Source organism: Dromaius novaehollandiae, chromosome Z, assembly GCF_036370855.1.
Source record: "Dromaius novaehollandiae isolate bDroNov1 chromosome Z, bDroNov1.hap1, whole genome shotgun sequence".
NCBI classification, from domain to species: Eukaryota; Metazoa; Chordata; class Aves; order Casuariiformes; family Dromaiidae; genus Dromaius; species Dromaius novaehollandiae.
In genome coordinates this window covers 60,892,621-60,908,027 of record NC_088132.1, presented here as the reverse complement: position 1 = coordinate 60,908,027, position 15,407 = coordinate 60,892,621, and the positions used below count along the sequence as shown (strand labels likewise).

Sequence of the window (15,407 nt, the reverse complement as noted above, 5' to 3'; positions counted from 1 at the left end):
TAAAGAGAAGTTTTTGGTCTGTAGTATTGCATTTTATACTAAAAAATGCAAAAGCAAACTGGCTTGTTGAGGTGAGTGACATTTATAAGGCAGGGACAGAAGTATTCTTTAAGGAGGAAGATTTCTGAAGTTAAACTAAAGTCTAGTTGTATGTGTTCTTTCTTTGAGTAGTGACTTTCATTAGGGTACTGTGTAGTACTTTGTGTGTCAGGATATGTCTTTGTTTTTGGTAGGGTTTAAGTTTTAAAATCTAACTACCAAATAAGCAATTAAAACGTGTGCACAATTCTTGCATGTGTACAACTCACATCCTCCTCTTTCTACACTGTGTTCTAGGAACGTGTCTCCATTTGGGTGCCCTGGCACAGATTGGATTGTCTAACCTATCTAGATTTGGTGCAGCAATTCTTGTGCACAGTGATCCATTTTGGTATTAGTTAGAGGGTTTGAGTGTAGTTCCTCCTCTTCCCATGTACCCAGCCTTTGATTTCTTTGTATTTCTCTGTCTTGTACTGTTTTGGGCCCACTGTGTTCTTCTGACCTCCATTTTTTGGTCATCTGAGTTTTAGCTAGGAATTCTTGCAACTAGTTTTTGGGAGGAATGCATATAAAGCAGGGCATTTTTGTTTTGTAAATCAGGGACTGTTTTGTTTTAATATATGGACAACACAATTTAGAGAAAAACAAAGTGATCAGATATCTTCTGATAGCTGTTGATATGAAATAATTTCTTTATTTTTTTCCTTTCCACTTCAGTTTGTGCTGAACTGTTGTGTGTTGCAAATTGCCTAAATTTATGTGCAGGCAATTAGATGGAAAGCCTGCTTTATAGGTTAGAACTTTTCTTATATATTGAAATACTGCATATTTACAACAGTGCAGCTTGCTTGTTTGAAAACCTTTGGTATCTGCTGCAGATGGCTGCATAGTCTAAGGAGTGGTTTCCTGGCTGCATTGTACATGGAGTGCCAAACATGAGAGCAGTTTTGTTCAGGAATGCCAAAATATATTAAATCCATTCAGGAAGCAGCATATGTCAAATGAATAAAAATATCACATTCATGAAAACAGAATAATGGTAGCTATGTTTTTCAAAATTGACTTTTTTTCCTGAATTATGGGGTTAAAAAAAGACATTAAATAAAGGACATCTTGTGTTAAGTACTGAGGATAATGTTTAATGTCAATTGCTGTTTTACACTTTCAGCATTTTTGCTTTACTATTGTTCATTTCCCCATACCCTGTTTTTTTCTTTTTATTAACATATGCAATATATTGAAATTGAAATATCCATAAATTATCAGAAGGAGGTGCTGTATAGGGAATGGAGCATTATTTTTCTTCCTTGGATATCTAGCATCTGCAGCATACAGGTGTGTGTGTTTTCTTTCTTATGTTTTTCTTTACATTGCTAGAAGAGATGTAAATGATTTCTTGACATTGCAGGTAGAAAAACAGGGTTGTTAGGAATAAAAACGAACAGTGAAGCATGTTGATTCGGCCCAAAGTCTGTAATTCCAGCAAGTTCTCAAGGCAGGAAGTGGAAACATGTATGAATAATAGCTCCAAATATTGCAGGATTTTATTATAATAAAGAACCAAGCCCAGGGCAGAGGGCGTTTTGTTGCATTTGACTTCCCTCCTTGTCAATAAAGCAGTAGTCACTTTGATTCTTCTTAGTTGGAAGGCAAAGATATTAAAAACTGCCTTGGCAAGGAAATACAGGTTGTCTCTTTAGAATTATAATTCTATCACAGATCAGATCAGTTTCTAACTGATTTTTTTCATAAATTTTTCCTTTAATCTGAAGTAATTTGAAACCTTTGATTTCATAACTTTCTTAAAACAAAACAAAACCTTAAGGAGTGATATGTGTATCTGTAAAGTGATTTTGTTTGTCATTTCTGAATGTTTTGCTTCTCATTTGTTTTTTCTTTCATCGCTATGCTTAGGCATACAATTATAAATTACCTTCAGTGAATTATCTTACATAAGGTCTCTAGTGCTATTTCTTCTGTAAGAAGCGATAGATCCCTGAAAGAGGAGGGAGTGAGAGCAGGTTTTTTCTTTTCCTAGCTGTGGAAGGTAGGAATTTCTTTAAATCCAAATGTTGTTATTAAATGCTTATTAAATAATACAGTAACTTCATCTGAAGACTAGCCATAGCAGAGACCACAGCTATCAGCATTTCTCTACTTTCCTTTTTGCGGGGGTGGGGGCAGGGAAGTGATACTAAGAGTTCAGATTTGAAACTGTGAGAAAATTGTCATGTGGTCTTGTCCCCTGAATTGAAAGGGGAGATGCTAGTGTTTCTTTTTTTGTTTTTAAACTCTGCCCTTCTTGCTTCCTGAAACTTTGAAGTGTTCCAGGGTAATGATGCAGTCAAGTAAGGAGGTGTTCACATGCTGAGAGATGAGGCATGCAGTCCAAAAGAGCTGCTGCAGTTGCTTGTTTGTGTCTAGATCCTCATTAGCTGGGTTCTCATGTGCCTTCGCATTTGTTCTGGCAGTCCACCTGTCTTCCCTGCTTGAGATGTATTTTAGTTTGTCTGGTCTCAGCCTTTCTGGAATAATTTTGGGAGGATCTGTAGAAAGTATGTTGGAGTATAAAGAGCTCTCCTCCTCTTTCTTAGTTCTTCCATAAATGAGGCATCTGTTTTCGTTGTAGTCATGAAATTTTTTGTGCTTGCTGAACGTACAGTGGATCTTCTAGCCAAGGAAGGCCTGATCTGATTGATTATTATGCATTCCAGTGTTTCTACTTTTCTTCTAGATAACCTTTTTTTTTTTTTTTTTTTTTTTTTTTTGACACACCAAATAGATATCTAGGCCAGTGTCCTGTCTCAGCAGTGGCTCTTTTGTGTATTTCAGGTCTCATTTCTTTTTCTTTTTACCAATCTATTGTATTTTAAAGTATTTAAATACTTTTTAAATACTCCGTGTTTAAAAGAAGATTTTTAAGTTACAGGTTGATACTCATTTAAGATTTTGTACAAAAAAATTTAACCTGAATATTATAGCTACCTCCTCTCCCTCAACTGAACAACCAAAATACTTTACCAGGAATATGTCTTGACAAGACAGCTTCTTGTATTAGTCATTTTGCTTTTTTTTCCCCAGACTTTTTTTGGTAAAACAAACTTAAGTGTAAATAGATATTTAAATTACCATACTGAGGATTACAATCTGTTTTGTGAAGTGCAGTTCTATTCCCTCAAGCCTTCTCTAAATGTAAAGCATTGTAGGCAAGTAGCTGCCTTTTTATTGCAAAAATATGCATAGCACTTTCTGAGTAAGGATGTCTTCCAGTTAAGAAGACCACATCCTGTAAACACTTCTTGCAGTTCTGAAATCAGAATGTAGAACATTAACTGCTGACGTATCACTGCCTGGACCATAACTGTTTACTGATCTGTCGTAGCTTCTTCTGGCTGCCTGAAGTATCTGTAGGACTGAGATATTTGGCTGTGGTTAGAAAATGTCCTTAAAAAAATTAGTAGTTTTAAGATTATTTTTCTTGTCTTATTTCAAAAAAACCCCTATGAATCCAAGGCTGACTAAATCATTAGATTATAAGAAGTTAAATTTTATAAACTGTCAAACTGTGTTGTCTTCTAAGGTTGTACTAAACCATCATATTTTACTATTTGACTGTGCTGTTGTGAGCACTAAATTATTTTTGCAAACATAAAGACCTTTCCATCTCTTTCATACTAAGAGAAAAATATTTAAAAATAATGAAATCAAAATATTTGCTCTGAAGGAATCTTAATTTAGAGAGCCTGTGACTTAAGGTTTAGTCTTACCTGCTCAATCTCCTCCAACAGTAGGCACTAAGTTTCATGTTCCCTTATTCCTATGCAGGTCCTTTATTTCAGCTGTAAAGACTTTGTACTCAAGGTCAATAAGTATGAATTGATCAGCAAGCTAATCTTATTAAAAAAATTTTCCCCAATATTTTGTAGGGTCTTTTTGGGGTCAGTTTGCTGATCTCATTAGTGGTGTGGTTGTGCAAACCCTAGATTTGAGAAAAGGTAGGTGGAAGGAGGGGAAAGCAGGGCTTGTCCTTTATTTAGCAGGCTGTAGTTCATATTAAGCACAGTGTGAATTGACCTCTTAGTTGAGCTCCCATTGCTGGCTTGGAATATTCTTTCACTTGATCACAATAAATCTAAATTTCACTCTTCTAAATTAATCTCTGATTTGATCCTCAATAAAATAACAAATAACAGTGTTTGATCTTCTGTAAAATATGTTGTGATAGTGGGAAATAATTAACTCTGGTAAGAACTGAAGCTTGAAAAACACAAGAGGAATGAAGAGCTGTTCAGTCCTTCAGTGCTGTGCGACATCAGGTCCTTTTTTTCCTGAAGACTACCTTCTACTTGCTCTTGAGACTTTCACACCTAGTTTTGTTTACTTCTTAGGGATTCCTGGTGGGTTTTTATTTTTCATTGTCTGGAGGATCTGATCAAAATGTACAGTTCACCAGAGTTTGAACATGGGATGCTTTGCTTTCAAGCTGGACTCTAAGGCTAGTGTGAACAGAGAACTGAGAGGTGATGGACAGCCAGTATGATTAGTAAGCAAGTTCATGTTATGCACTATCAGTGATATTATGACGCTATTAGGAGTATTTGTCACTGATAACTTGGGGTGCCCTTCTTCTTTACCTTTTCATCTCAGATGAGCAATGTATATCCATGCTAATTCACTAAGGGAGTGAAGGTGCAACATAGTTTAGGGACCTGGGGTTGGATGAATAAAAGGCATTGCATCTTCATAACCCTGAAATCTTCAGGGAAAGTTGCAGTCCTGGTTTGAAGGTGCCTTGTGACTCTGGAGTGCAGCCATGTAGGCTATAGCAGTCTCTCACTGGGCTATCCTCCACTCAAGAAGTGCAAGTAACAGTCCTGATCTTTCTCCCATCTCTGCCTTTTTCCCCAAAGCTCCAAGCCTGTACAGAAGAGAGGAGGTGGCATTGATTGGCATAGGCACTGTAGACAGAAAAAGATTTTTCCCTGTTTTGAGACCAGTTTTTTAAGACTCTTTTAATACTCTGCTTCTCTCTTTCACTCTCTGAAGAAATTAGAGTGGGAATGGGATTTTTGGCCAAGATAGCTGTGCTTTTTTGGAAAAACACTAGTGAGTTTTTGTTACCTTTTTAATGGGTGGGAGGGAGGGAGGAATATCCAGCTTCCTGTGGTCACAGGTAAAATTCTTTTCTTGATCTGAGTTTTCATTGCTGTTCTCTGCAAAGTATTTCTTAGAGCGACTGCATGAGAAACATTTAAGTTGAGTCATGTGGAGTTTTTCCTTCTTCAGTCATACTGGTATTAACAACAACAACTTTTGCAAGAGAAGCTTTGCTGGAAGATGTCTGCTTGCTGAAGTAGTACTGTGTGTCAAATGGATAGTCCTGAAAACACCCTCAAGAGGATGAGATGATAAGCTATTTATTATGCCAGTTGGGGTTCTCTTCCCCCCCCCCCCCCCCCCCGATTTCCCTATTTATGTTTTGCTCTTTAATCTATAAAATAACTGCTTGTCATTTGGTTGACTGGTAAGTCTATTGCATGTTGTGCATCAGAGGAAATACAGTGATTGTTGGAAGAGAATTTCTTTTCTTAGGATGCAAGGATGGCAACAAAGTCCTCAGAAAATACTAAATCAAGCCTCAAATAATTTTGAATGGTGCATTGGAGAACATACCTAATGTGTTTGTTTTTCTTTCAAAATTGTGCAGTACAAGAATTAACCTAAGCAGGATTTGGAGACAGTAAATTCTTTGCTTAAGGTAGTTTCTTAGCGGTGTCCTTTTGCATGCTTCAGAGGAACTAGTGTAATGATATTAAATTCTCTAGAGCTGAAATTTTGTATTGTGGGAAAAAAAGATAATGTGATGCTGAGTCCCCCTCCCCTCCCCCCTCAAGTCAAAATATACTAGGTTTCCTCTTAAATGCATTCACAGTCTATTTAGGAAATAAAAAATGAAGTCTGTTGACCTTGCAGACAAGCATGAAACAATTGTATGTACATTTTTGTCATGTTTCCTTCATGTGTACGCTTCATTTGTAAGCTGACAGTCTCTGTGTAATAAGAATCTAGAACATGGTAAACTGGAATTGACTCTGAATCTGGGGGCACATGTGTCTTTTGGTGTAACTTCCCGTACGTACTTTTTCCCCCAGTAGTGAATACTTGATAAAAATATTATGAACAGCATTCAGGTTTTCCTTTTTTTAAAAAAAGTTATCTTCCTGCTGCATTTTTCACTTTAAACACAAAGTAAAAATTCTCTGCATTTATTTGGATTCTGTAGATAGTCTTGTCTTTTTTGGAGGAAGAAGCAGAGTGGTATTACTCCTCATTCAAGAGACCAGATTCTAGCAAAGGTTGAGTGTGTGTGTCATGTCTTGAAACACTGGGCAGAAAAGGTTCCTGAAAGACCATGGCGTAGTATACGTATTTTTGTGTTTGTTTGCTCTGCTGTATGATTAGAGTAAGAGATAGACACTTATGTTGTATGTACACATGTACACACCCCTTAAAATAAGGGGGAAAATACATATTTTTAGGATCCAAAAAAATCCTATTTTTTTCTGGATACCTAATACCATAAATCACGTACAATGACAACAGTTTCTACTGTTTTTTAATTTGCAGCTTTTCTCAAATGGAGCCTGGCTTTCAAAAGTGTGGCAGTGGAGTAAAATCCAGCTTCATTTTTCTCATGCTTGGCTTTAGAGCCAAAATCATACTTGTTCTTCATCAAATGTTGCTTGCAAGGGATGATATTGTGAATTCAACAGAACAAATCTATCTAGCTCTGAAAAGTCATGGTTGTCCGTAACACCTCTGAAATAAAAACTTAGAACTCAAATGTAGTATGAGTGCTTTTTTAGTGATCTGCCCATCAGGGCTTTGAGTTGGAATGTGTTCTTGGTGTTGATTAGGCAGCATGTGTTTTAAGTAAGAGTATGTGATAATGAAAAAGCTAGGATTAAGCTGTAGCGTGGTTCTACTTAAAATTTATCCTGTTACCACGTTATGAGGAAAAACTTAAGATAAAGAGGTGCCAGAGCAAAAGATCTTTCTTTTCAAAAGTGCGTAAAATGCTTATTTCCCTCCTCCCCAACCCTTAACTTCTGGGGACTAGCTTAGCACTGAGAGCTCTTGTAGCATGTATACCAGAGTATACATGTCAACAAGTCACAGCTGGGGATGTGTGGGGTTTTATTATTTTATTTTATTTTGTAACAAGGAGGTGGTTAACAGTCACAGGAAATATATTACATTTGATAGTGGAATTAAATTAATGCCTTAGCTTGTGTAACAGCATCTTATTTGTCAGCAGGGGGGGAGAAAAGAAGATGGAGGAGTGTTCCAATTTCTTTCTTTTCTTTCTTTTCTTTCTTTTTTTTTTTTTTTTTTCTTTTTTTTTTTTTTTTTTTTTTTAGGATAAGTTTTCTGGACCTTTTTTGTTTTAGAATGGTGTTGATCTTTCTTTCTGGACACACAGATACTTAGATAACGCTTAGATGATGATCTTTCATGTAACGATCTGTGCAATTGTTCGTTGTTTATATAGCTCTCCAGTTCCTGTTTTCTTGCCACCTGGGGGTATAGTGAAGGGGTCAGTGAGTGAAGCACTGATGGAGGCTGCTGCGGAATGGAGACTTGTCAGAGGCAGTCCCAAGCTGGAATACGTGCTCTGGAGCAGTCAGCATGTCCGACATAGTCTGCTATCTGCCTATAAGGATGCCATTTTGGTCTCAAATTGAAGTGGAAGTTTAACCTTCTGTGGAAGACAGCAATACAATGGAGAAGAAATTTATTTTGTTCTTGTCATTTTAGAGCCAGGAAAGCTGTTTCAATCTTTACATCATAGAGCAGCAGTTCCTAAATGCAGTGTATATGAATGGAGTTGCTAGCCGGATGTAAACTTGATTTAGTTCAATACTTATGTTAGTATTTTTAGTCATACAAAATTGTTGGCTGTAGGTGGGAAAGCAGTAGGAAAATTTCAGAAGGAAAGTTCCAGGGCTACTGCCATAAGGGGTAGCAACCCGAATTTCTCATTCTCCAGCAAGCCAGGGAAGTGCAGTACAGTACAGTCATAGAACCCTGGCATCCTTCAGCAGCTCTAGCTAGCCTGGCCGCGGCAGCCTGGCCAGCTGATACCAGCAGTGTTTCTGGAAATGGTAGCTGAGATGCAAAGCAGCTGTTAAACAATTATATTAGTATGAAGAGTCTAGGATTTGCTAAATCACTGAGTGTTCTGGAATTGGCAAAACCAGTTCCTTTAATGGTCATTCTGCTGCTCTTAATCTTAGTTTAATAATTCCTAAAGTTCCCCATTTTGCACCTGTATGTAAAATGCCATGTGAAAACAATGTTAGTCAGACTCTGCTATCCCAAAGAACCTTCGTATTATTTTTGAAAAAGATCTTGGCTAGCAGCCTGCCTAAATATATTGCACATAATTCTTTCTTTGGTGTGGGATGTTTGCTGTTTTGAAAGCAGATGACAAAACCATCCTTCTGTAATTCATCGTGCTCCCTTTCGTTTATATTTTGTCACCTTATTTGAACTGGCCCCAACACATGTCATCAAGATGAGGTTATGGGTGTGTTCCATACACACCTTAGACTTACTGTATTATTCCAGCATACTAGCCAGGACCACATAATAAAACTTTGTATCCTCAACATATAGAGTATATGGCAGTACTCCACAAAAGCTCTCCAGGCAGAATTAGCTTCTCAGAAATAGATCCAACTACTTGTGAGCAACTGTCTCCTCAGTCTCCTCCACTCTTGCCAATGGCTGTGGCTGCAGACTTTCAATAAAATCTCATCTCTTGAGCTAAATAAAAGGCAGCTGGCAGGTCCAATTAAAATAATTGCAGCTTTTTTTAAAGCCTCATCTGTTGCTAGGAGTTGTATTTCCCCATGAGGGCTGTGGGAGTATTTCTGACATGGTGTGGGTGGTATAGATTCTCTTCCAGAGAATGTGCTTCAGATTCACTGGAATAGCAGTGCTTTAAGAAGTTACCTACTTTAGGTCCTGCATATGACTTACTACGTTTTCTTAACCTTGGATGTGGAAATTCCCTTTCTGTTATTTGTATTGATGGCATTGGTTTGAACTCAAACTTGTTAGCAATCTATATGTTTTGTTTTTTGGCTGGTATAGAAGGAGCAGATGATAATATACCTCTTCTGTGTTTTGACACATTGTCTCTGGTGTTTTTATCACTTTGAAATGCCACTTGGCAGAGGCAAAAATTAATAATTGTAGAATGTTTGTTGTGGTGGTAAAGTTATATAGTACAACTTCTGTGTCTATGTTCAATTTTGATGTTAAACAAAGTTCATGCGTGGCTTTCAAACTGTCTTACATTTTCTATAAGACCCCTGATGGCCATCATCTTGAAAAATTTTTGTAATTATCTTTCACAGTTCCATGTGGATGGTTTAATAAACTCTTCTGCATCCTGGTGATTCTGTGGTCCAAGTTCAGAAACTGATTCGAACTCCTATGGTGTGAACTGGAAGAGGTGCAGCGATTCGGGTAGGTGACTGTTTGGATGTCATGAAGGAGATAAGGGGAAGGATATGTCTTGACTGCATTTATTGTTGTTGATGTTTATTGTTGTTCCAGTTACTCTTCATTGTGCTGATAGGTAATCTTCTCTTACCCTTATATGTAAGAATATATATGTAAGAACTTTACTTTTTTTATTGTTGAGTATGTATTACAGTAGCTTGTAGGGAAGGTGTATAGGAACTGATGATTGTGGCTGCTTTCTGGCAAAAAGTGCCATGGAAAGTCACTGTAGTTTAGCATTTATATTGTAGCTAAATATACACTTACTCGGGGACAAGCTCCACATGTGAATCTCAGAATGTATTCTATGTATCTGTGGTTTTAACATGTTCATATTCTTCTATATGAAGAATATAGAACTTGTGTATAGGCAATCTGTCTTCCATTGTTTCTGGTACAATTTTCTGTGTTGCTTACTTGGAATGTTACATAACATATGCAGGACAGTCATCTTATGACAATGTGTTCAAGTGGTTCTGTGCAAAAAATGAAAATAATTTCAAACAAATATTTCTGCCTTAGGTAAACTAACTTAAATGTGATTATTGTATCCAGAGAGACATTAATATGAATGCTTTCTTCCCCCAGTTACAAGCACGTACTCTTTTGTTTTTGTGTACTTGTTACATTTACCTAAAGTTGGTTAGTGATAGGTTTTTTTGTTGAAGAGATGAGACTAAGCTTTTTGTTTAAGCTTATTTTTTTTAATCTCATAATTGAACAGCAGATGCACTTAGTTGCTCCCAAAGAATTAATAGGATAACATAACCAGAATGAGGTGGAGGGTTTTTTAATATAAATGTATGCCTAGTTGAAGTGTTGAAAAAATTCTTTAATAGATCACAGTACATTTCAATCTTAATATACTGGACTAGGAATCATTGTACTAGTCCTTATTAGGACCACTGAGCAAACACATTTGTCACCCTGTTCTTTTCTTGACCTGATACAAGAATGTAGAGAGATACACTCACAAATATTTGTAACTATGCACAGAAAATGCTTGACTTTGGGGGGGGGGAATGCATTTTAGTAGCAAAAATACTGTTTTAAATGCTTAATAGCATTGTAGAAATGATGCACTTGGAAATGCAGGTGAACTACGAGATTTAAATTTATAACCATTTTGAAAAGTAGTGCAGGTGCTGGGGAAAGTGACTTAAAAAAAAAGGATAGTAAAGAGAAGAGGCAATTTTGTTTTAAGAATCAGATTTCATCTTTTTGAGAGGAAAATCTTAACTGGGTTTATAAAAAACATATTTGAAGGTATTCTGTATGAGTGCTTCAGATTATCCAATCCTCTGTAATCAAAGATCTATAGAAGCAACAAAGTGTCATTTTTCTGAGGTTTCTTTCACTGTTCTCTGAACAGTGAGTGGTACTGTGAAACAAAATCATGTCACAAGAGAGATGCAGTTTTGTGATTTGGATAGGCTGAGACTTTTAATAAGCTGTGATTCTTATATTTACTAGTAAACTAACAGTAACAAAGCAGGCAGTTCAAGCAGCAGTGCACAGCTTTGATTTAGATATGGTCCTTTTCTTTGTTGTGCTGTTTATATTGTTCAGTAATTTTCCCTAATGTGCATAACAGAGTAGACTGATAATATTCAAACATCTGTAAAAATAATTCTATTTTGAATTAGATTCTTCTTTTATAATCCTAGTTTCATTGTAGATCTGCTTGTTTTAGTATCGAAATGCTTGCTAAGTTCAGCTTAAGATAATTCAAACGGAATGGTTAATCTATAGTTTATTTTTAGTTGCTTTGCATTAGTTTGCTCTTATTTTGTGTAGCCCTTCATTCATTCCTAATTGTTGATTCATGGGACAGACTCGATTAATGAGTTGAGGGAGTGGGGGGTAGAAGTTTCTACTGACTAAAAAGACCAGGACTGAGAAGCAAATGATGCCTTTGCAATAGGCTTGTGGCTACAAGCATATCTCAGATAGGTGAATTGTACAGCATAGTGCGATTAAATATTTACTGTAGTATTGCAAGGGACATAATCAGTGTTTATGATGTTTTCTGATCCTCTTGGATAGGGGTTTCCTACAGCCAATTGAGCATGTGTTCTGCAAATTCTTCTCAAAGTTTTGAAATGGATAGTTTTCTGGAAAAGATGCCATAACTTGTGCTAAATCCACAGTCAACACACTGCTAAATGATTAGATCCAGAATGAAGATAATGTATTAATTTGTATTTACAGGTACTAAAAATACATGGTGAAAATACAGATCATGAGCGAGTTCTTAGTGAGTATAGCTGAAATATGTGAAAGAAACTTTAAAATCAAATATTAAATGCTAGAATTTATCAGATCTTTATTTCCCTTTTTGTAATCCATATTCTATCTAGTAAGGGAACTTGACAAGTCCCTGAAATCTTGAATTGTACAGAGTACTGCAGTCTCCTTTGCAGTGGTGTAGTATTGTATATTTGGTCTTCTAACTACATTTTATTTAAGGATGCAATTTTTGAAGCTGCATTTGATTGGAGTAAGCTAAGGAAAATCCTATTCCACTGTCCTGCCATAAAGACTTCCATCTGAATAATTAATCAAAAGTTGGCCAGAGAGGAGTCCTATCTCTATCACATCCCTTCAGTATTCTTGTGGCTTTATTCTGAGTTTTTGGACATGTTCCAAGCTTCTTATATAAGCTTTGGTCTACATATGTGAGCCCTCTTGACTTGCTGATTCATTTGTCCTTGTAGCAGTAAACGTTGGCCTGGTTATTCTTCCTAGTTCTATTGACAAGTTTTGGCATGAAGTGCCTGCTCAAACTGATCTCAGGTGGTTGAGTTACAAAGGTTAATTAAGTCAGTGCAAGACTTGTTTCATCTTGGCAATCTTGGCAATCTGTATTGAGAGCCCTGTCTTTCTGTCAGCTTGGTGTCCTTTGTGATGCAGAGGAGGTATGAACAAGCGATCTTGATAGGTAAAACAATTCTCAGTTTCATGGACATTGAACACTAAAATATTTTAGACTGCTTTGTTGACTGTTACTTCAGTTGGAGACTTTATGAAGGACAGTAGTTAGCTTGCTACTTAAAAATGTGTGCGCTGCTAATGGAGCCTGTCTATAACAAGATTAGGTTATCAGAAGGTTGGCTTGTGTGATTGAGCTTCCTGGTCGAGACATGGCCAAAATTGAATATTTGAAGGATAACCAACTGCATTCATCCTGAATGTATCTAGGCAAATTTGCTTAGTTCTATGCAAAGACTAGGAATTAGGAAGCTCCCTTTTACATTGTGTAAGCAGTTTTTGGATACTATTTCTCAATTCAGCAACTAGCAAATAAAAAACATTTATTATACAATGCTATAAATATGCATGGTGGTTTCAGAGGGGAAGTGTGAAGAGAACACTTCTGTCCAACTTATTTAAATAGTATGACACATTCTGGCTCCCTTCTCCCCTTTCCTTTCTCCTCTGCTATTCCAGCTACATTATTCAGTGGAGACAGAGAATTAAGTGCCAGCAAATTTATATGAGTAAACCTCTTTTTGATAGTTGTCTTTGAACTCTTGGCTGACTGCAGTTTACTGGTTTAGGAATGTGTGTGCCTATTTCTTCAGGTTAGATGTAGCTTCTCTGTCATTCACAGAGGTTATTGAGTGTTTCTTTCTCTTCTTTTGAGTGTTTTCCATGGAAGAACTTTTCTTATGGATTTATTTGCATCAGTCATAATATGGTGGTATATTCTTTTGCTAATGGAAGAAATGATGATGAGGCAGAAACATCTAGTAAAGTGCACTACTTTAAATGATGTCATAGGTAGCCATGGGAGGATGTAGGGGATGTGCCATAGTTTGCTTTTCCTGCAAAAATGTTTTCTTTTATATAAAGCACAAATAGAATTATTTCTTGCATTACTATTATCATGTCTGGAGGGCTGTACAATACTTGTGAGGAGAACTGGAAAGACTGATGTGCTGGAAAACTTCACATCAGTATGAGAAATACTGCCCATCACTGAAGAAGAGTGGCAAATGAAGCAGGCTAGCTTACAGCTAGCTATTTTGCAGTCAGTTCAGGTGTCATACACAGAAAGCATGAAGAATAAATTGCCTTTCCTTAATAGAAAAGGGGCGATACAAGAAGAATGCTTTGCATCTAGGAACATCTAATTACCGCCAAGTTGCCAGCCTTTGCTGCAAATTTCAGAGAGTCATGGAATGGAGAATGTCTTGAAGTCCAAGCTGCCTGGCTGTCAAGCATGTCCTTTTGCATTTCAACATTCAATAGCTTGTTTCCAAAACAATGAAGAGGATCCAGCTGATCTTTAGACTTTCCTCCTGCCAGTGAGCCAATGAAGACAAAAGAAAAAGATCTCGTAAGTGAGCTAGCTGGCTGGGTTAGCGATGCAGAAGTGAAGGGTATTGATTTTTATGAACTGTTGGCTTGTTTTTAAGGCAAAAAGATGGTGGATTTTTCCAAGAAGAGAGGAAATTTGAGGTAAACGTTAATTGTAGAGGATAAGCAAATAGAGTAAAGCATGTACAGGAAGGAAAAAACCTTTATTCTTTTAATGCAAAACCAAGATACTGGAAATAGAGTTGATTAAGGACTGTGATGAATAATTTTAAGGATCTATAGGAGAAAAGTGTTACGTACTCAGTTTAAAAAAAAGTTATTTAAAAGCATAAGCTTGGTCTGTTCAATATCACTTGTCCTTTGTTAGGAAGAATCATGTGATTAGATGGTTAATATAGCTGCCTATAACTTAGGAAGGACCAAATGAGGAAAAGGGAAAGAGAGAGTGTTATTTTTGTTAAAGTAACTTTGCCTATTTTTAACTTCTGATAACTGAAGAATGAAAAAGAATGTTAATACTTGTTAATCAGTATTCTCTCAGGTAAGCTACAGAATAGATACCCAGCTACTGCAAGCCGCCAAATTGCAGTTGCGTTCAGGATGATGAACTCCATAAGTACAGAAAACTTCATTTTTATGTTGAAGTGGTCTTACACTGCTAATACTAAAATGGTCATAAAAGACGATGGATACAATATTCTCAGAAGAATAGCACCTGACCTGAAAGGTGCCAAGTGAGTGCATAATTTAAAATATCTGTGTTTGATAAAGTATAAATGACTATGAATCGTTTTTTATTTTACATAATAAATATAAAGTTTAATCAGAAGCATTTATTTGTTCCTTTTTCTAAAGATCACTCGGAAGCCATTCAGCTATGTTATCTGTACAGAAGTTTCTTTTCTCTTCCAATTTTAAAGGGAAATCGGTTAAGGATGTTTTATTAGATACTTAGCTACAATTTTAAAAGAAAATAATGTAGGAGTGAAAAGTGTCCATTTGTTAATTAAATGAAGAAAAAAGACACAGCAATGACTATGGGTTAGAAGCTAAAGACTGCAGAAACTGAAAGTAGCAGGAAGTCCACGTAAAATATGTTGTATGCTGTTAGGCCCGCAGAGATGCTTGAGAAGGTGATTTAAAAAAAAAAATCCAATCCTTTGTTTTTAATATATTCAGCAGATATGGTTCAGTTACTTGATGTATTTAATAACTCAGAAAATCCAGGAAGACTTGATGATCAAACTCTTAAGAATCAGACTCCTTTGTAGGCTTGTTCAGCAGGCAAGTGGCTCACTTTTTTTTAACTCTCTGATCACTCAGTATACTTACATCTGTGTCTTCAGTTTGTATTTAGGTTGTAGGATTCATGACTTCCCTAGTCTATTGTGTGAAATAATGCTTTCTTCTTATGTTCCGCTTCTCTGTGCCACTTCTCTGTGCCTTGAATTAGTTGCTTCTGTGAGAATAGA

The 15,407-nt window shown here is 36.5% G+C and overlaps 1 protein-coding gene across 11 annotated transcripts in view; it reads left to right on the top strand.

Moving 5' to 3' along the window:
- LOC112987094 (erbin) overlaps positions 1–15,407 on the top strand; it is a 114,334-nt gene that overhangs the window by 10,700 nt on the left and 88,227 nt on the right. For all 11 annotated transcript variants that reach the window (XM_064501769.1, XM_064501770.1, XM_064501772.1 and 8 more), the window contains one exon: positions 9,465–9,576. The gene's annotated coding sequence lies outside the window, so the exon portion shown is untranslated. The remainder of the gene's footprint in view (positions 1–9,464; positions 9,577–15,407) is intronic.